General features: G+C 42.5%; 1 long non-coding RNA gene across 1 annotated transcript in view; it reads left to right on the forward strand.

Moving 5' to 3' along the window:
• Positions 1-17,565, forward strand: part of LOC125938045 (uncharacterized) — a 57,625-nt gene extending 40,060 nt beyond the window's left edge. Inside the window, exons 2-3 of the long non-coding RNA XR_007462588.1 lie at positions 16,331-16,459; positions 16,965-17,565. This is a non-coding gene — a long non-coding RNA (uncharacterized LOC125938045). The remainder of the gene's footprint in view (positions 1-16,330; positions 16,460-16,964) is intronic.
• The last annotated feature ends 3,510 nt before the right edge of the window (positions 17,566-21,075 follow it).

The raw sequence follows: 21,075 nt of genomic DNA on the forward strand, positions 1-21,075 counted from the left end.
ATTATTCCCATTTTATGGCTGAGAAAATTGAGGCTTACAGTGGTTAAATAGCTCGTCAGTGGGAATGCCAGGAACCAATCCCAGGCCTGACTCCAGCACGTACTGTCTTATTAACCACTCTGCTCTACCAACTATCTGCACTTTTCAAACACTGGTCAGGGCAGGGTTTCCAAGGCTGCTGCTCACACAGGCCTGGCTTCAAGCTTCATTGTTGGTTTGGACCCACAAAGTAAATGTGCAAATGAAGAGGGGGTGTTTTCTGGCTCTAGTCTCACCAGACCTTCTGCCCCTGGACAAGGGAGAACATGACCAGGGCACTTAGGGAATGAAGGTTTTCTCATATCAGTCTTTCCTTTATGTGTTACATAGGACTCAGCTGCGATCCCATTAGGTCATAGACTTGTTTGCAAGGACAGCACTCTATAACCTTTCCCATGACTGCTCTATGATAATCGATCTACTCCCCTTTCCCACAATTGCTTGGGTCAATTTAAGTAATTTAAATTTTTCTGGGGAGATTTGCCAGTAGGTTTTTGATCGCCTTATGTTTGCATGTGGAATTCTTTTAAGTGTGACTGTTTTTTTCACTCTTAGTTTTGATATTTTCATTGTTTTATTTCTGCTGTTTTTTTTAATATGAAATTTATTGTCAAATTGGTTTCCATACAACACCCAGTGCTCATCCCAACAGGTGCCCTCCTCAATACCCATCACCCACCCACCCCTTCCTCCCACCCCCATAAACCCTCAGTTCTCAGTTTTTAAGAGTCTCTTATGTTAAGAGTGTCTTATGTTTGCTCCCTCCCTCTCTAACCATTTTTTTTCCTTCCCCTCTCCCATGGTCTTCTGTTAAGTTTCTCAGGATCCACAAAGGAGTGAAAACATATGGAATCTGTCCTTCTCTGTATGACTTATTTCACTTAGCCTAACACTCTTCAGTTCTATCCACGTTGCTACAAAAGGCCATATTTCATTCTTTCTCATTGCCACGTAGTATTCCATTGTGTATATAAACCACAATTTCTTTATCCATTTGTCAGTTGATGGACATTAAGGCTCTTTCCATAATTTAGTTATTGTTGAGAGTGTTGCTATAAGCATTGGGGTACATGTGCCCCTATGCATCAGTACTCCTGTATCCCTTGGGTAAATTCCTAGCAGTGCTACTGCTGGGTCATAGGGTAGATCTATTTTTAATTTTTTGAGGAACCTCCAGACTGTTTTCCAGAGCGGCTGCACCAGTTTGCATTCCCACCAACAGTGCAAGAGGGTTCCCCTTTCTCCACATCCTCTCCAGCATCTATAGTCTCCTGATTTGTTCATTTTGGCCACTCTGACTGGCATGAGGTGATATCTGAGTGTGGTTTTGATTTGTATTTCCCTGATGAGGAGTGACGTTGAGCATCTTTTCATGTGCCTGTTGGCCATCCGGATGACTTCTTTACAGAAGTGTCTATTCATGTTCTCTGCCCATTTCTTCACTGGATTATTTGTTTTTCGGGTGTGGAGTTTGGTGAGCTCTTTATAGATTTTGGATACTAGCCTTTTATCCGATATGTCATTTGCGAATATATTTTCCCATTCCATTGGTTGCCTTTTAGTTTTGTTGATTGTTTCCTTTGCTGTGCAGAAGATTTTATCTTCATAAGGTCCCGATAGTTGATTTTTGCTTTTAATTCCCTTGCCTTTGGGGATGTGTCAAGTAAGAAATTGCTGCTGCTGAGGTCAGAGAAGTTTTTCCCCTGCTTTCTCCTCTAGGGTTTTTATGGTTTCCTGTCTCACATTCAGGTCCTTTATCCATTTTGAGTTTGTTTTTGTGAATGGTGTAAGAAAGTGGTCTAGTTTTATCCTTCTGCATGTTGCTCTCCAGTTCTCCCAGCACCATTTGTTAAAGAGACTGTCTTTTTTCCATTGGATATTCTTTCCTGCTTTGTCAAAGATTAGTTGGCCATACTTTTGTAGGTCTAGTTCTGGGGTTTCTATTCTATTCCGTTGGTCTATGTGTCTGTTTTTGTGCCAATACCATGCTGTCTAGATGATTACAGCTTTGTAGTAGAGGCTAAAGTCTGGGATTGTGATACTTCCTGCTTTGGTCTTCTTCTTCAAAATTACTTTGGCTATTCGGGGACTTTTGTGTTCCATACAAATTTTAGGATTGCTTGTTCCCACTTTGAGAAGAATGCTGGTGGAATTTTGATTGGGATTGCATTGAATGTGTAGATAGCTTTGGGTAGTATTGACATTTTAACAATATTTATTCTTCCAGTCCATGAGCACGGAATGTTTTTCCATTTCTTTATATCTTCTTCCATTTCCTTCATAAGCTTTCTATAGTTTTCAGCATACAGTTCTTCTACATCTTTGGTTAGATTTATTCCTAGGTATTTTATGCTTCTTGGTGCAATTGTGAATGGGATCAGTTTCTTTATTTGTCTTTCTGTTGCTTCATTATTAGTGTATAAGAATGCAACTGATTTTTGTACATTGATTTTTGTATCCTATGACTTTGCTGAATTCATGTATCAGTTCTAGCAGACTTTTGGTGGAGTCTATTGGGTTTTCCATGTATAATATCACGTCATCTGCAAAAGTGAAAGCTTAACTTCATCTTTGCCAATTTTGATGCCTTTGATTTCCTTTTGTGGTCTGATTGCTGATGCTAGAACTTCCAACACTATGTTAAACAACAGCGGTGAGAGTGGACATCCCTCTCGTGTTCCTGATCTCAGGGGAGAAAGCTCTCAGTTTTTCCCCATTGAGGATGATACTAGCTGTGAGCTTTTCATAAATGGCTTTTATGATGTTTAAGTATGTTCCTTCTATCCTGACTTTCTCGAGGGTTTTTATTAAGAAAGGATGCTGAATTTTGTCAAATGCTTTTTCTGCATCGATTGACAGGCTCATATGGTTCTTATCTTTTCTTTTATTAATGTGATGTATCACATTGATTGATTTGCAAATATTGAACCAGACCTGCATCCCAGGAACAAATCCCACTTGACCATGGTGAATAATTCTTTTCATATGTTATCGAATTTGATTTGCTAGTATCTTGTTGAGAATTTTTGCATCCATGTTCATCAGGGATATTGGCCTGTAATTCTCCTTTTTTGTAGGGTGTCTGTCTCGTTTGGAAATCAAGGTAATGCTGGCTTCATAGAATAAGTCCAGAAGTTTTCCTTCCCTTTCTATTTTTTGGAACAGCTTGAGAAGGATAGGGAAGGATAGGTATTATTTCTGCCTTAAATGTCTGGTAGAATTCCCCAGGGAAGCATCTGGTCCAGGACTCTTATTCGTTGGGAGATTTTTGATAACTGATTCAATATCTTCACTGGTTATGGATCTTTTCAAGCTTTCTGTTTCTTCCTATTTGAGTTTTGGAAGTGTGTGGGTTTAGGAATTTGTCCATTTTCCAGGTTGTCCAGTTTGTTGGCATGTAATTTTTCATAGTATTCCCTGATAATTGCTTGTATTTCTGAGGGATTGGTTGTAATAATTCCATTTTCATTCATGATTTTATCTATTTGGGTCATCTCCCTTTTCTTTTTGAGAAAGAGGCTAGAGGTTTGTCAATTTTGTTTATTTTTTCAAAAACCAACTCTTGGTTTCATTGATCTGCTCTACAGTTTTTTTATTCCATATTGTTTATTTCTGCTCTGATCTTTATTATCTCTCTTCTTCTGCTGGGTTTGGGGTATCTTTGCTGTTCTGCTTCTATTTCCTTTAGGTGTGCTGTTAGATTTTGTATTTGGGATTTTTCTTGTTTCTTGAGATAGGTCTGGATTGCAATGTATTTTCCTCTCAGGACTGCCTTTGCTGCATCCCAAAGCATTTGAATTGTTGTATTTTCATTTTCATTTGTTTCCATATACTTTTAAATTTCTTCTCTAATTGCCTGGTTGGCCGATTCATTCTTTAGTAGGGTGTTCTTTAACTTCCATGCTTTTGGAGGTTTTCCAGACTTTTTCCTGTGGTTGATTTCAAGCTTCATCGCATTGTGGTCTGAAAGTATGCATGGTATGATCTCAATTCTTGTATACTTATGAAGGGCTGCTTTGTGACCCAGTATGTGATCTATCTTGGAGAAGGTTCCATGTGCACTCGAGAAGAAAGTATATTCTGTTGTTTTGGGATGCAGAGTTCTAAATATATCTGTCAAGTCCATCTGATCCAGTGTATCATTCAGGGCCCTTGTTTCTTTATTGATCCTGTGTCTAGATGATCTACCCAATGTTGTAAGTGGAGTATTAAAGTCCCCTGCAATTACCACATTCTTATCAATAAGGTTGCTTATGTTTGTGATTAATTGTTTTCTATATTTGGGGGCTCCCGTATTTGGCGCATAGACATTTGTAATTGTTAGCTCTTCCTGATGGATAGACAGTGTAATTATTATATAATGCCCTTCTTCATCTCTTGTTACAGCCTTTAATTTAGAGTCTAGTTTGTCTGATATAAGTATGGCTACTTCAGCTTTCTTTTGACTTCCGGTAGTATGATAGATAGTTCTCCATCCCCTCACTTTCAATTTGAAGGTGTCCTCAGGTCTAAAATGAGTCTCTTGTAGACAGAAAATAGATGGGTCTTGTTTTTTTTTATCCATTCTGATACCCTATGTCTTTTGGTTGGAGCATTTAGTCCATTTACATTCAGTGTTATTATTGAAAGATATGGGTTTAGAGTCATTGTGATGTCTGTAGGTTTCATGCTTGTAGCGATGTCTCTGGTACCTTGTCTCACAGGATCCTCCTTAGGATCTCTTGTAGGGCTGGTTTAGTGGTGATGAATTCCTTCAGTTTTTGTTTTTTGGGGAAGACCTTTATCTCTCCTTCTATTCTAAATGACAGACTTGCTGTATAAAGGATTCTTGGCTGCATATTTTTTTTCTGTTCATCACATTGAAGATTTCCTGCCATTCCTTTCTGGCCTGCCAAGTTTCAGTAGACAGATCCAACACGAGTCTTATTGGTCTCCCTTTATATGTTAGAGCATGTTTATCCCTAGCTGCTTTCAGAATTCTCTCTTTATCCTTGTATTTTGCCAGTTTCACTATGATATGTTGTGCAGAAGATCAATTCAAGTTACGTCTGAAGGGAGTTCTCTGTGCCTCTTTGATTTCAATGCCTTTTTCCTTTCCCAGTTCAGGGAAGTTCTCAGCTATGATTTCTTCAAGTACACCTTCAGCACCTTTCCCTCTCTCTTCCTCCTCTGGAATCCCAATTATGCGTATATTACATTGTTTAATTATGTCACTTAGTTCTCTAATTCTCCCCTCATACTCCTGGATTTTTTTATCTCCCTTTTTCTCAGCTTCCTCTTTTTCCATAGTTTTATCTTCTAATTCACCTATTCTCTCCTCTGCCTCTTCAATCCGAACTGTGGTCACCTCCATTTTATTTTGCAACTCATTTATAGCATTTTTTAGCTCCTCATGACTATTTCTTAGTCCCTTGATCTCTGTAGTAATAGATTATCTTCTGTCCTCTATACTTTTTTCAAGCCCAGCGATTAGTTTTATGACTATTATTTTAAATTCATTTTCTGCTATATTGCTTAAATCGTTTTTGATCAGTTCGTTAGCTGCCGCTACTTCCTGGAGTTTCTTTTGAGGAGAATTCTGCCGTTTCATCATTTTGAATAGTCCCTGGGGTGGCGTGGAACTGCAGGGCTCTTCCCCTGTGCTTTCTGGAGCGACTTGCATTGGTGGGCGGGGCCGCAGTCAGACCCGATGTCTGCCCCCAGCCCACCGCTGGGGCCACAGTCAGACTGGTGTGTACCTTATCTTCTCCTCTCCCAGGGGCAGGACTCACTGTGGAGTGGTGTGGCCTCTGTCTGGGCTACTTGCACACTGCCAGTCTTGTGGTACTACTTCGATGGGATCTGGGGTATTAGCCGGGGTGGATCTGCAAGGTGCACAGGGGCGGGAGGGGCAGGCTCAGCTCGCTTTGCCTTCAGTGGTCCGCTTCGGTAGGGGCCCTGAGGCACCAGGAGGGAGGCAGGCAGACCCGTCGGAAGGATGGATCCACAGAAGCACAACGTTGGGTGTTTGCGCGGTGCAAGCAAGTTTGTGACGGGAACTGGTTCCCTTTGGGATTTTGGCTGGGGGATGGGCGAGGGAGATGGCGCTTCCCAGCACCTTTGTTCCCTGCCAAGCTGAGCTCTGTCCTCCGGGCCTCAACAACTCTCATTCCCGTTGTCCTTTAGCCCTCCCGCTCTCCAAGCAGAGCTGTTGACTTATAACATTCCAGATGTTAAGTCCCACTGGCTGTCAACACACTCCTTCCGGCCCCTCCACTTTTGCAAGCCAGACTCGGGGGTTCTGCCTTGCAGGGTGGGCTTGCTGCCCCTCCGCCACGCTGGTTCCCTCCTGCCAGTCCGTGTAGCGCACACCGCCTCTCCGCCCTTCCTACCCTCTTCTGTGGGCCTCTCGTCTATGCTTGGCTCTGGAGAGTCCATTCTGCTAGTCTTCTGGTGGTTTTCTGGGTAAATTAGGCAGATGTGGGTGGAACCTAAGTGATCAGCAGGACGCGGTGAGCCCAGCGTCCTCCTATGCCACCATGTTCCTCTGTCTCTGTTGGGTTTTTAAGTTTATTTTATTGGCCTTTTCAAAGAAACTGCTTTCAGATTATTCTATTTTTTTTGTTTTTTTTTTCTAATTTTTAAATTTTATTTAAATCCAAGTTAGTTAACATATAGTGTAATAATGATTTCAGGAGTAGAATTTGATGATTCATCACTTACATATAACTCCCAGTGCTTATCCCAACAAGTGTCCTCCTTAATGCCCATCACCCATTTAGCCCAATCCCAACCCAACACCCCTCCAGCAACCCTCAGTTTGTTCTCTGTAATTAAGAGTTTCTTATAGTTTGCCTCCCTCTCTCTTTTTATCTTCTTTTTCTTTCCCTTCACCTATGATCATATGTTTTGTTTCTTAAATTCCACATGTGAGTGAAATCATATGATATTTATGTTTCTCTGACTGAATTATTTTGCTTAGTGTAATACACTCTAGTTCCATCCGCATTGTTGCAAATGGCAAGATTTCATTCTTTTTGATCACTGAGTAATATTCCATTGTTTGTATATGCGTGTGTGTGTGTGTGTGTGTGTGTGTGTGCGCACCACATCTTCTTTATCCTTATCCTTATGTTAGTGGATGGACATTGGGCTCTTTCCATAATTTGGCTATTGTTGATAATGCTGCTATAAACATTGGGGGGCATGTGCCCCTTTGAATCAGCATTTTTGTGTCCTTTGGATAAATACCTAGTTGTGCAATTGCTGGGTTGCAGGGTATTTCTATTTTTATTTTTTTTTAATTTTATTTTTTATTTTTTAAAATTTACATCCAAATTAGTTAGCATCTAGTGCAACAGTGATTTCAGGAGTAGATTCCTTAGCGCCCCTGACCCATTTAGCCCATCCCCCCTCCCACAACCCCTCCAGCAACCCTCAGTTTGTTCTCCATATTTATGAGTCTCTTCTGTTTTGTCCCTTTCCCTGTTTTTATATTATTTTTGTTTCCCTTCCCTTATGTTCATCTGTTTTGTCTCTTCAAGTCTTCATATGAGTGAAGTCATATGATTTTTGTCTTTCTCTGACCGAATAATTTCACTTAGCATAATACCCTCCAGTTCCATCCATGTAGTTGCAAATGTCCAGTTCCATCCACGTAGTTGCAAATGGCAAAATTTCATTCTTTTTGATTGCCAAGTAATACTCCATTGTGTGTGTGTGTGTGTGTGTGTGTGTGTGTGTGTGTGTGTATGCCACATCTTCTTTATCCATTCATCCATCGGTGGACATTTGGGCTCTTTCCATACTTTGGCTATTGTTGATAGTGCTGCTATAAACATGGGGGTGCATGTGTCCCTTCAAAACAGCACCCCTGTATCCCATGGATAAATGCCTAGTAGTGCAATTGCTGGGTTGTAGGGTAGTTCTATTTTTAGTTTTTTGAGGAAACTCTGTACTGTATTCCAGAGTGGCTGTACCAGTTTCCATTCCCACCAGCAGTGCAAAAGGGTTCCCCTTTTTTCCACATCCTTGCCAACATCTGTTGTTGCCTGAGTTGTTAATTTTAGCCATTTGGACAGGTGTGAGGTGGTATCTCATGGTGGTTTTGATTTGTATTTCCCTGATGATGAGTGATGTTGAGCATCTTTTCATGTGTCTGTTAGTCATCTGGATGTCTTCTTTTGAAAAGTGTCTGTTCATGTCTTTTGCCCATTTGTTCACTGCAAAAATTCTCAACAAGATATTAGCAAACCGAATCCAACAATACATTAAAAGGATTATTCAGTATGGTCAAGTAAGATTTATTCCTGGGCTGCAGGGCTGGTTCAGTATCCACAAATCAACCAATGTATACATCGCCTTAATAAAAGAAAGGGTAAAAACCACATGATCCTCTCAATAGATGTTGTTAGCTTTGGGTTCTAATTTTTCCTATTTTTTGGATTTACTTTGCTAATTTCCTATTTCTTAAAATGATTATTAAACCACACACACACATATATATAATATATATATATATATATATATATATATATATAACTATATCTGTGTAATTATATCTATAATCATATACTATTATATGTAAATATATATTATATTACATATAATTATTTTATATATACAATAAAACCTTGGATTGTGAGTAACTTGTTCTGTGAGTGTTCTGCAAGACAAGCAAACATTTCTAATAAATTTTAATTTGATAAACAAGCGATGTCTTGCAATGCAAGTGGTATGTAACACCAAATGTCACATGATCACAACTGAGTCAATGGTTCTTGAAATTCACTTTGATATACAAGCGCTTTGGATTATAAGCATCTTTCCAGAATGAATTATGCCCACAAACCAAGGTTTTACTGTAATATATCGTGATACACAATATAACATGTAATGTAATATATTATTCTATGTAACATATATAAAATTATATGTATAATATTATATAATTTATATGATATATCATGTGTATTATAGACTGTTTTATACTATTATATATCATATACATAATATATATCTATATACTTATCTAAATAGATATCATTATAATTACATGTATTGTATATATTATATTTTATATAAAACTTCATTTAAGTCAGTTTCTTTTGTGACCCCTAGATTTTGGTCCGAAGCATCTTTTTCATTGCCTTCAAAACAGTTTGAATAGAACCTTTGATTTCTTCAATTTTAAAGGTTAGTTAAGTATATATACCCTACTTTTCATGTGAAGAGTGTTTACCTCTTTTTATTGAGCTTTTATTAAATTATTATCAGATCTTTTGTCAGGTAAACCTATATTTATTTTGAAAAATTCTAAACATATTCTTTGTGCCCAAATTCATGATCATATTTTGATGATGAAGTTAGTGGCTTCAGGTACTGGAATTTATTGTAACAAGTTTCTGAATTGCTTCAAAAACCAAGTGTTTCTTCCCCCTCTGCTTTCTTCCTCCCACCTCCTTTATTATTACTACTCTAGGAAATTTGGAATAGAAGGCAAGAAATTATTTTTTCTTCTGTAACTCTTATAATGATACTTTAATTGGTTGCTTCTGCTACTTTTAAAAAAATATAATTTATTGTCAAATTGGCTTACATACAACACCCAGTGCTCATCCCAACAAGTGCCCTCCTCGATGCCCATCACCCACTTTCCCCTCTCCTGCCATCCACCCTCAGTTTGTTCTCTGTATTTATGAGTCTCTTGTGGTTTGCCTCCCTCCCTCTCTGTTTGTAACTATTTTTTTCTCCTTCTCTTCCCCCATGGACTTCTGTTAAGTTTCTCAAGATCCACATGAGTGAAAACATGTAATATCTGTCCTTCTCTTACTGATTTATTTTACTCAGCATAGTACCTTCCAATTCCATCCATGTTGCTGCAAAAGGCATGATTTCATTCTTTCTCATTTCCAAGTAGTATTCCATTGTATATATAAACCACATCTTCTTTATCCATTCATCAGTTGATGGACATTTGGGCTCTTTCCATAATTTGGCTATTGTTGAAAGCGCTGCTATAAACATTGGGGTACATGTGCCCCTATGCATCAGCTCTCCTGTATCCCTTGGGTAAATTCCTAGTTGTGCTATTGCTGCATCATAGGGTAGTTCTATTTTTAATTTTTTGAGGAACCTCCAGACTGTTTTCCAGAGCGGCTGCACCAGTTTGCATTCCCACCAACAGCGCAAGAGGGTTCCCGTAGAAATAAATTAATGTTACATAAATGGCTGCTTTCTGGAATAACTCTACATTTATATAGTGTGTCCTAGTGGCTTTTTAAAAAGCTGTCATTTTAGGCTGGACCTTTCAGAATGCTTGCCACACTACCACTGTTCTTCTGCACTTACCTTAAAAAATAAAATGCTTTCCTTAAAGTAGCTCATTTACCCATTCGCATAACTCCTTACCCACAAGCATAGCTTGGCTATTAAAAATGAAGAATTTTTTGGAACCCACACATTAAGTCAGGCTACAGTGAAACAAAATTAGCAACACTCGAGTTGTTGCCAGAAATCAGGTGAAGCTGCGTTGGATTTAAGGGCTAGTTTGTCAGATTACCATCTGTGGATGCTGCCATGGACCAGGTGGGGGCAGCAGAGAGCTGCCTCCCCTGGGATCCCAGGGTACAGGTGGAGGTGGCAATGAGTTAGGGAGTAGAGTCAAGGTTCTAAGACTCTGTATTTGAGAGAAAGGGAGCAAAGCAAGAGTGTTAGAACTATCACAAAGATCAGAATGCAAGGGAAGCAAGGATTGAAGTAGGACTGATGTAAGTCCAAGAGCTGGGTGGCAAAAGCAAAGTGAGCAGGAGAAACAGGAAGGCCAGTATGGGTGGGTAGACAGGAGGAACCAGGAAGAAGGCAGCCTGCCTCTCGAGCATTTCTCCCAGTGCCCTCCCTGCAGAGTGGCCAGGGTCCTCCTGCTTGGTCCTGCTTGGTCTTGCAAGGGCAGTGGTTCTTACTGAATAGAGATATGGGAGGTGTCAACCCTGTATCTCCTTTGAGCTGAGAATGTAATTAAAGTTCTTATTTTATGAACAAGTATTGAAACAAGTTGAGAAAACTCAGGATGATTTGGTAGTGATCAGGGTGTGGTGATGCAATTTGGCCTGGGCTCTTCCTTCTGGTTGCTCCAAAGAACTGAAGCCCTCAGCATCCTCCTGTCCATCTTTTAGAAGATTTCTCGCAACCGCCCAGGAAATACACTTCAGTACTCCTGTTTACTTACTGGTCTACTCCACTTGAAACATCATGCTCTCCCTGTGTGGTCTTGTCATAATTATCTTCAGAAATGGTGCTAATTAACAGGGCCAACGCATGGGCACCATGCCCTTCCCTGCTTTGGCATCCTCGCACACTGCATTTAGCATTCCTTGTGGGAAGGCATTCTGGAGATGCCTTATCTGTACCCTCTCCATCTACCCCTTACCACTCAAGTAAGCTGCCTCACTAGAGAATCCGTCATCCAATAAACAACACTACCAAGTCCTAGCAGATGGCTGCTTATCTCAAGACACAGATAGTCACCAAAATCCTAGCAGTGAAAAGAGTTTTCTATAGTCCCTTAGAGCTAATTATAACAGAGTTGGAATCATGGAAGGCAATTTGGAAATGGAGGCCGAGCATGGAGAAAGAAAGACAAAGGCAGAATACAAGACAGTTCTTATGAAGGAAGGAGAATTTGGGTTAGGCTGTAGATGTAAAACTGTACTTGAGAGAATGGATGGGCATTTTCTGGGTAGTGAGACACCAACAAACAGAGACAGGCGCTTACTCTTAGCTGTGCCAGAGACGGCCTGGCTGCCACCTTATCCCTCAGAGTAGTTAACCTTTTCCTGTCTTTATCTCTCTCTTTGTAAAATGGACACTCAAGTGCTTGCCGACAATGTTTCCAAAAACTTTCCTTAAGGTAAGATAGAGACTGTTATTGACAGCCCAGTGGTTCTCTGAGTGAGGGTTACTGTGCAAACAGAACATTCCATTAATGAAGTTCAGGGTGTCCAGTTTTTCTTTCGAGGGTAAACACAGGCCCAGTGGTATTGACTCATTTTGCATTGTTCTGTTGCATTGTTTGTAAATCTTTTTAATTATTACCCTGTATTTGTTCTCTATTGTTTGAAAGATGCTTTTAAAAGCTGGATATAGAACTTCAGTCCCTGCTGGTTTTGTTCTTTTCCACTTGGCAAAGGTTGATTGATTTTATTTTTCTTTTGGCCTGTGTCTCTTGGTGGCTTGAAATGAGCGCGGCTTTTTTGTTTTGTTTTGTTTATTCCTTTACCCACACTGTCAACAACAGAACCACTCTGGGAATGGGGTGCACACAGTAATTTCTGCAGCAGGGTTTCCAAAGGGAGGAGGGCTTGGTGTAAATTTGGAATATTGTATTGTTTTAGTTTTATTTTCTCAGATGCTGCAACTGTTTCTTGGGAGTTATTCTTTTTCACAAATGAACATTCACTTATTCTCTCAAGTGGTACTCTAAGCCATGTTAAACCTGTTAACAAATCAGTGTAAAATGTTAAAGCAAATGGGGGCTCCTGGGTGGCTCAGTTGATTAAGCGTCCGACTTCAGCTCAGGTCATGATCTCATGGCTCTTGAGTTCGAGCCCCGCCTCAGGCTCTGTGCTGATGGCTCAGAGCCTGGAGCCTGCTTTGGATTCTCTGTCTCCCTCTCTCTCTGCCCCTCCCCCACTTGCACGCTGTCTCTCCTTCTCTTTCAAAAACAAATAAACAATTAAAAATGTTAAGGCAAATGTAATGAAAGAAGCAAGAGTAAGCATATAGAAATGGTAAATTGGGGAACTGGCTCTGTTGTGGCCTGGTTGGATTATACGTGTGTGAGGTTCATGAATAGGCTTGAATAGGACAGATTTATAGAAATGGAGAGGAAAGATCTGTCCTTCTTAACTCTCACTGCACATTAGAATCACTTGGAGATTAAAAAAATGATGCTCAGGTCTCTCCCCTGAAATCAGAATGTCTTAGGGTGTGATTTAGGCACAGACATTTGTGTGTGTTTGTGTGTGTGTGTGTGTGTGTGTGTGTGTGTGTGTGTGTATGTGTGTGTGTGTTTTAGAGAGAGAGAGAGAGGGTGCAAGTGAGCAAGGGAGAGATAGAGAGAGAGAAGCAGGGCTCATGCAAAGTGGGACTCATGCTTCACCCAATGTGGGACTCGCACTCATGAACTTGAGATCATGACCTGAGCCAAAGTCAGATGCTTACGACTGAGTCAGTGAGGCACCCTAGGCACAGACATTTGTAAAGACTCCTCAGTTGACAGCCAGGATTGAGAACTACTGATGACCAATAGAAAACCACCTCTCAGAAGTGTCTCCAGGCCGGAGGTCTTCGCCTTGCACCAGGTACCTGTCTGGGCCAACATACACTTGTGGATTTTACCTAGCTCTGAACAGACCTCCTCTTCTGGCACTGCTCCTGTGCTATCTGGCTCTTCTTGAACTTTCAAAAGTTCAGTTGACCTCTTGGAGCACTTAGGATACGGTGAAAATGATGCATCAAATAATATTGGTGGCCTTTATTGAAACTGTAATGGAGGAGCACCTGGGTGGCTCAGTCGGTGAAGTGTTCGACTCTTGGTCTCAGCTGAGGTCTTGATCTCAGGTTCATGAGTTAAAGTCCTATGTTGGGCTCCGCGCTGGGCATGTGAAGTCTACTTAAAAAATAAAGGTCCTGATCCAAATGTGGAAAGACTGTTTTTTGAAAGTGGATTGTATGTATATTTTGTACATTAAAGGCAACGCCTTCAGTCTGTCTTGTCCCATGCAATTTAAAAGATGCCACACGTCCCAAAGGTGAACTGCTTCCTTCCCTTGATGTGGCCTAGAAGTCCCCTATTTAAAAGAACTCATGTTAGCTTGGAAAGGCAATTTATAGACATCTAGACCCATTAATTTAGTTTCTATCTGTTAGTCTGTTATACCCAAAGAAGAGCTCTCTGAGAGAATGGGACTCAGAAAAGGTAAATGTGTTTGGGGTAAAGTGGGAGGTAAGAGCCAGGAGCAGGGCAAGCAAACCCCAGCGAAGCCAGATCACAGGGGCATAGACAACCTGAGAATAGGGAGGGCAGGGTCTCTAAGAGGCTGACCGGAAGAAAAGTGATTCCCACGTTCAGGGCCACCAATCTGGAATCACAGTCGCCAAAGTTTTAAATACCATATATACCGATGGCTTCCAAATTTATATTTCCATCCAATCCCTTTCCCTTGACCTTCAGTTGACAGACTGCCATATCCATTTTGCTTTCTAAATTGGCATCTCAGATTTAACCTGCCTAAAACTGGACTCTGGAACCCTGTCTTCCCCCAGATCTTTACCAGCTGGGGTCTTCCTATCTCAGCAAATGATAGCTCCGTGCCAAGATTCTGGAGGCCAGCATCCTGGGAGCCTCGCTTCCCCTCGCCTCTTTCTCTCACTACTGGAACATCACATATATAAGTGAATACGTTGGCTCTACCTTTCAAGTACACTGAAAACATAACTCCTGATGTGAGCAACGTCGGTTGTCACCTGAATTGTGGCCGTGGCTTCCTCATTGATCCCTGCCTCTCCCACCTCCCCACCCACACTCCAGTCTATACTGATCAGTTTTTTTTAAGTTTATTTATTTGAGAGAGAGCAAGAGTGCAAGAGGGGGAGGGGTAGAGAGAGAGGGAGAAAGAGAATCCCAAGCAAGCCCTGTGCTATGAGCATGGAGCCTGACGTGGGGCTTGAGCCCATGAACCATGAGATCATGACCTGAGCAGAAACCAAGAGCCTGATGAGCCAGCTGAGCCACACAGGCGCCCCTATATTAATCCGTGGTAGCGAGACTTCTAGAACATGAGTCAGATGATGTCAGTCCTGCTCAGAAGCCCCCAGTGGTTTTCCATTGTACTCTGAGTAAAAGTCTATCCCTCATTGGATGGCCTGAGAGGTCCTACCCAACTTGGTGCTCCTTCATTTTTCCCCTCCCCTCCCTTCCCCTCCTTCCTCTCCCTTGTGGAGTTAATTCAGCCACTCTCACTGCTTTCCTGTTCCTGGGTGTGCCCAGGACAATACTATCTTGGCACTGGCTGCTGTTTGGGGCTGCCGCGTGCCCAGAATGCTCCTCCCCCAGACAGCTGCTTGCGTCCTCACTGTCTTCAGGTGTTTGTTCCATGTCATCTCATGTCACCCTGTCTGATCACCCTCCTCAAAACCTGTCTGATCACCCTCCTCAAAAGTTCAACCCTTGCCTGGGTGGCTTAGTCGGTTAAGCTTCTGCCTTTGGCTCAGGTCATGATCTCGTGGGTTTGCGGGTTTGAGCCCTGTGTCGGTCTCTGTGCTGACAGCTTGGAGCCTGGACCCTGCTTCAGAAAGATTCTGTGTCTCCCTCTCTCTCTGCCCCCTCACGCTCTGTCTCTCTTTCTCTCTCTCTCAAAAGTAAATAAACATTAAAAAAAAAATTTTTTTTTAAAGTTCAACCCTTGCCCTTGTACGTGTCTCCTTCCAGGCTTTACTTCGCCTCTGTCCTTGTCCCCGTTTGGCTTTCTCTGTATATTGTATTTATTGCTTATCGTTTATTCCTCCACTTTCTGCACTAGAATATCAACTTCACAGGGTCAGGGATTTTTGTCTCTTTTGTTTGCTACTATGTCCCCAACACCTGGAACTTTGCAGGTACTCAGTAAAGAATTACTACATGAAAAAAATGAACCGGTGTCCAGGATAAGCTCGACAATCCCGTCCAAGTGACTGGGCTTGCCTTGCTCGTCTGTGGACCCAGTCTTGGCCGTATGCCCTTGTCTCTGGGAGGAAGGACTTCCCAGCCTGAGACCTGAGGCTCCCGGGCCTGTTGTGCCACCCCCTCACCTGTCCTGTCCCCGCTGGAGCTCTGCCAACCGCCTGAGCCGTTGGGGTCCTGGCTCGGAGCCTTCACTCGTAGCACTGAGCTCCATGTGCCTCGGGCTCTCTGCACCCACCCCTGGCTGAGACCCTGCTTGCACTCGTATTCTTACTTCTTACTTAAACAAGCGCCCCTTTCCCTCACCAGCTGCTCCTCTCCATGTTTGTTGGTTTGTTTGTTTATTGAGAGAGAGGGTGAGCGTGTGCAAGCACGGGAGGGGCAGAGAGTAGGGGACAGAGGATCCGGAGCAGGCTCTGCAGGGACAGCAGCAAGCCTGATGAGGGGCTCGAGCTCGCGAGCCCTGAGATCGTGGCCTGAGCCGAAGTGGGACGCTCCACCGACCCAGCCACCCAGCCACCAATCTCCTGGAGTTTTTGATATATTGGTCAACCCCAGTCCCGCCTGAGCATCCATTTTAATAATTTTTAGGTAGACTTCAATTGGTTCCTCCCGGCAGACCGCATGAAACGTGATTCTTTCTAAGGATGCATTCTTGAGAAGGTGGAAAATGTGCTTCAGGATCATCCGAACGTCGTTGCTCTGACACCCGCATGAACGGTGTGTGGCCAAACTCCTTACGGCCTCGACAGGGTCTCCTGGGGGAGGGCCCTGCGCCTGCCATTTGTCTTGTGGCTTCCTCTAGCTCTAATCCTAACCCCAGAGCCCGGGGCTCACAGAAGCTTCTGAGGGCAGCAGTGACTCTGGAAACTGGAGGTTGTCCTAGACTATTTCACAACACTTCTCTCCAGTAAAAAAAGAAAAAAAAAAAAAAAAAAAAAAGGAAAAAGAAACAAGCCAGCCTCATTCTCTTCAGCCTCAGTGTTACATAATCTAACATTTCCCTTGCTGGTTGAAATGAATATCCTTTCTCTGCCTGGATAAATAGGACACCGACTCTTCGGATAGGCTGCTTCCTCTGTTTAAGCGCTTCTGAGGGATCCGGCTGCTTTTGTTGGGTTGGTGGTGGCCCGAGGCTGGCAGCAGCTGGGCCTGGGCCAGGTCTTGCCTCAGGGCTCCTTCTTGGAGGGTGGATTCTGCCAAAACACCTTTTAAATGTCTCCAGGAGCAGCGCACAAAGACCCACTGTGGCGGTTGTGGTGCCTGGAAGATGGCTCACTCGATGTGCTGGGACCGAGCTCTGGCCGTTCACAGCCGGAAATCTCCTGTTGCTCCTTACACACCTCCCTGGAGGGTAGAAAACCCCCTAGAAAAGGCACTGGAAACGGAGAGTTTAATAAATCCGGAGTTACGAACACAGCCGTATCAGCCGTCTGCCCTGCCTTCACTGGACAACTGTTTACTTGATAACTTGGCACAGATCTTCCTCTACTTACCTGGTTTATGTCTCAATAAACCCATCCTAGGTTGAAAATATTCTAAGTCAAACATGCGTTTAACACACTGGTACACCTTTCGTTTCCTTACAGACTAAGCGTTACTGGCGTAAAGGGTAGAGTTGGATCTCTTTGGGGGTGATGTCCGGGTGTTACTCATTCTAAATTCTAGGAGCTGCTTTGTATAACAGGTGGACACGGCTGGAGAGACCTCAAGTTTGGAAAATCAAGATCTCTTTGGAGTTTTACAAGGAAAATGTTCAAAAACGAGAAACTGACTGTCCCAATTTGTTTTAGAAGAAAAGTACAAGTTGTAAAACTTTATTAATCTGGTAAAGGGCACTGATTTTCAAAAGGAAAACGAATCATTTAGGCAGTGTTAAAATGTCACAGAAACAATTATGTGGTAGCATAGTAAACATTCCATTTACAATGATAAGCCTGTTCCTTCAGTAGTTCTTAATCTTGTTTGGGCTTCTTAAAGAATCAGATGAAGTTTCCAGAGTGTTCTCAGCAAAATGCAGATGTGTTTATGTGTTCAAAAGATTGGATACGGTTTCAGGGCCTTCGTGGATCTTTGCTTTAGAGAGTGGAGTTAGCAAACCAGTAAAGGCTGGAATGTCTTTATGAAAGAGATGTATGAATGTACAGTAATCAACCAAAATTTAGTTATGAGGAAAATGATGTTAAAGACATTACTTGCCAAGTAATGGCATGAAATTATGTTTCTGTTATTATCTATTTTAAGCATACTTTACATTTATGGTGACCTCACACTTGCTCTTTATATGCTATTATCTTCCCATTGAACTTAATGCCCAAACTGTGCAATTAATTATGTTGTGTCCTGTCTCTGATGTAATTCTCTAGTTTGGTTCCTTGATTCCTACGTTTTATCTTTTACTCCTTGTCCCTATTTTAAGAACCTTGAAGATATTGGAGCTTGGGGAAAAATAGTTTCCAGTATAGATTTTGACATTGCAGAGGAAGCTTTCCAAACCCAGACAGGGATGCACTTGGGGCTATTCAGCGCCCATAAATGGTCAAGCTCTGCTATTCTGTTGCTCAGAGAGCACGGTGAAGGTAGGTGTCTCGGCCATTGGAGATGCCAGAGTGATGTGGACTGGAGATGAACAGGTCTTTCTGTTCTATTGAAGTTCTATTCAGGTTGAAATTTGTTTGAATGAAAAGAAGAATCTGTCTTCCAGGCACTGTGTGAATTACCGTCATGAATCTGGATGGGGTGAGATGCATTCCTAATCCACTGCCGTCATTGGAGGTAGGAGATGCGGGAGATACACAGATAACTGGGGCTAGACTGAATTTGCCATTTATCTGAGAGTGTTATCAAGTGTCCAGTAAAAGTATGTTTCCATTCTGATGCATCAGTTACCAGGGTGTCATACAATTCATCTGTTGAAGTATCGATCTCCCTTCCCAGATGCAAGCTCTTCCGGGTCAGGTCTGTTCATCTTTGTCTGGCAGAGGAGATGCTTCCTAAGTACTTGTTGCCAGAAGGGAGAGGCGTAAGCAATGTGCTGTGGGGACTCAGGTGGATGAGAACAGGGCGATGTTGAACAATCACGAAAGGCTGCATGGAGAAGGCGATCTTTGAGATGAACCTGGATGAAGTGGTAGGATCATAACTGACCTGGACAGGGAAGAGGCAAAAGAAACTAGAGACCAAGGCATAGGATACTGGAGGTGGGGAGGCTGGGCCCAGATTAGCAGGGAGGAGGTGGGTGGTTTGTACTATGTTTGTCAGGAGGGTGACCTGGTGAAGGTGTGTTCAATTGGTTAGAAATGGGAGAGACCAGTCAGGCACCCCTGCACGGTCCATCCAAGAGCTGAAGAAGGCTTAAGTAGTGCGATATGGACAAGGCAACAGAAGGGACGGAGGCTGGAGATACTTTGGAGGTGGAGTCTGAGGTCCTTGCAATCCACAGTTCCCTAGGATAAGCCAGCCTGGGGCAAAAATAGGAAGAAAGCAACAAAATGAAGTACTATTTTTCTCGCTTTGCTCTCCATCAACGGTTCTACAATCTGCAGCCCTTTCAAAATCTTCCTCCTTGTGGTGCCTGGCGAGTAAGCAGGTGCTGGAGAACTTGTCACGAGTGCTGAGCCTCACTGCAGGCCTGAGGAAGCCACAGGGTTGGCTGAGGTTGTTGCTGCCAGTGCCCATTAGAGGAGCCAACATGGGCAGGACCCACTTGCTGCTAAGGTGGCTGACCATATCCTCAAGTGCGGAGTATTCCTCACTCCTAATTGTTATCTAGTTGAGGCATCGAGGCTTCCCTTTGCACTCCATGTCTTACAGAGATCTTTTTCAGCTTTTAATGGCAATCTCCCCTTTTGCTATGATTCAGGCATTTGTGCTGATTGGGCAGCTGATGAACTTAGTGACCGATCCTGTGCTGTACTTAAAAATCATTGTTCTCTGGCCTTGACTCCTTGAACTTGGATGAAATTTGTGGAGTTCTCTTTTCTCCTTAGAAGTACGCTTTAGTAGTCGATGAAAATAAACTACCGGAAAGGGCTACCACTCTCTGAATCCTGGCTGAGACTTTGCTTCTGAGGAGGAGTATGAGAGTTTGTGTATCTATCTGGCTACTGAGTCGGGTGGTGGCTAGAAACTGGTATTTGGGGAGAAGAAGAACTAAGGGGCAGGATATTTTGGGGAGCAGGAAGGGTCAGAGAGCTATTTTCTGTGCTCAGTAGAGTGAATAGCTTTTCCATTTAAAATCATCATATTCCTCAGATGTGACTTCTTTTGTCGCCTCGATAAATATGAAAGCCCTCTTCTAGTAGAATTTTTTTCAATAGTTATTTCTTCACATGGGATGTTTGTGGCTTGATATATGTCTTTTTCTATATAAAGAAGAGGCATGTGATTTAGGAAGGCAGGTTTTAAGTCTTCCTAAAGATGAAGTATAAAGTTTCATTGAATTTGTTGATTTTTCTCCATAAGTTTCTTCTGTTTGAACTTGTTATCTTAAGAAAGATAGTTCTTATGTATGTATGTATGTATGTATGTATGTATTGGAAGAGACTGTCTTTATCCCTATCAACTTCAACTACAGGGCATCGATGTTGATTAAATGACAGGAGAAAGAGTCATCAGGCATTGTCATATGACTAATATGTTTTCAAATATCCCGGACCTGTATGTACATTACACACAGGACTGTTGGGTTTTGTTTGCACCTTCTGCTACAAAAACTGGCACCTGCAGTCCAGGATGAATGTTTTAGTTACACTCTTGATGGGAAGGAACAGAGACTCCCCTGGATGCCTGGTGATAAGGGTTAGCAGAGAATTTGTATGACGTCCACAATCTCACTAGTGACCAATGCATCTATAGCCAGACCCTGCCATGTGCTCAGGGCCTCAGTGCCCCATATTTGCTCATATTGACACCCTGGGTTTCTCTGTTCCCACATAACTTTACTTGCTAAGGGCTTTTGCTTACTGTGGTCTCCAGTCTACCCCAAAACATTCTTCCTGCCCGTGTGCCTCACTAGCTCAGTCTAGGTTTCCAAAATTCATACTCCAGAGAGCTTGAATACAATTGGTCAAGTTCATCTTTTCACAGTAGGTCATGTCCTTGGTCACTGCCTATCTTGGTTAGTTTCCTATCCCTGGCCCATTTAGCTGTAACCTGAGGTGAGAGCTGAGGGTCATCTGGATGTGAGCTGGTTGTTTCAGAAACAGGATGGGGGAAGGACTGGCCAATTTACCTTAGAAAGACGAGTGAGTGGATACTCAGGTACTAACTGGTGTTTCAAGGCAAGCAGAGTTTCAATTTTGGTTGCTTTTCATGAGGAAAACCAGAAGTTCAAA

This window comes from Panthera uncia (genome assembly GCF_023721935.1).
Source record: "Panthera uncia isolate 11264 chromosome B2 unlocalized genomic scaffold, Puncia_PCG_1.0 HiC_scaffold_24, whole genome shotgun sequence".
In the NCBI taxonomy this organism is placed as follows: Eukaryota; Metazoa; Chordata; class Mammalia; order Carnivora; family Felidae; genus Panthera; species Panthera uncia.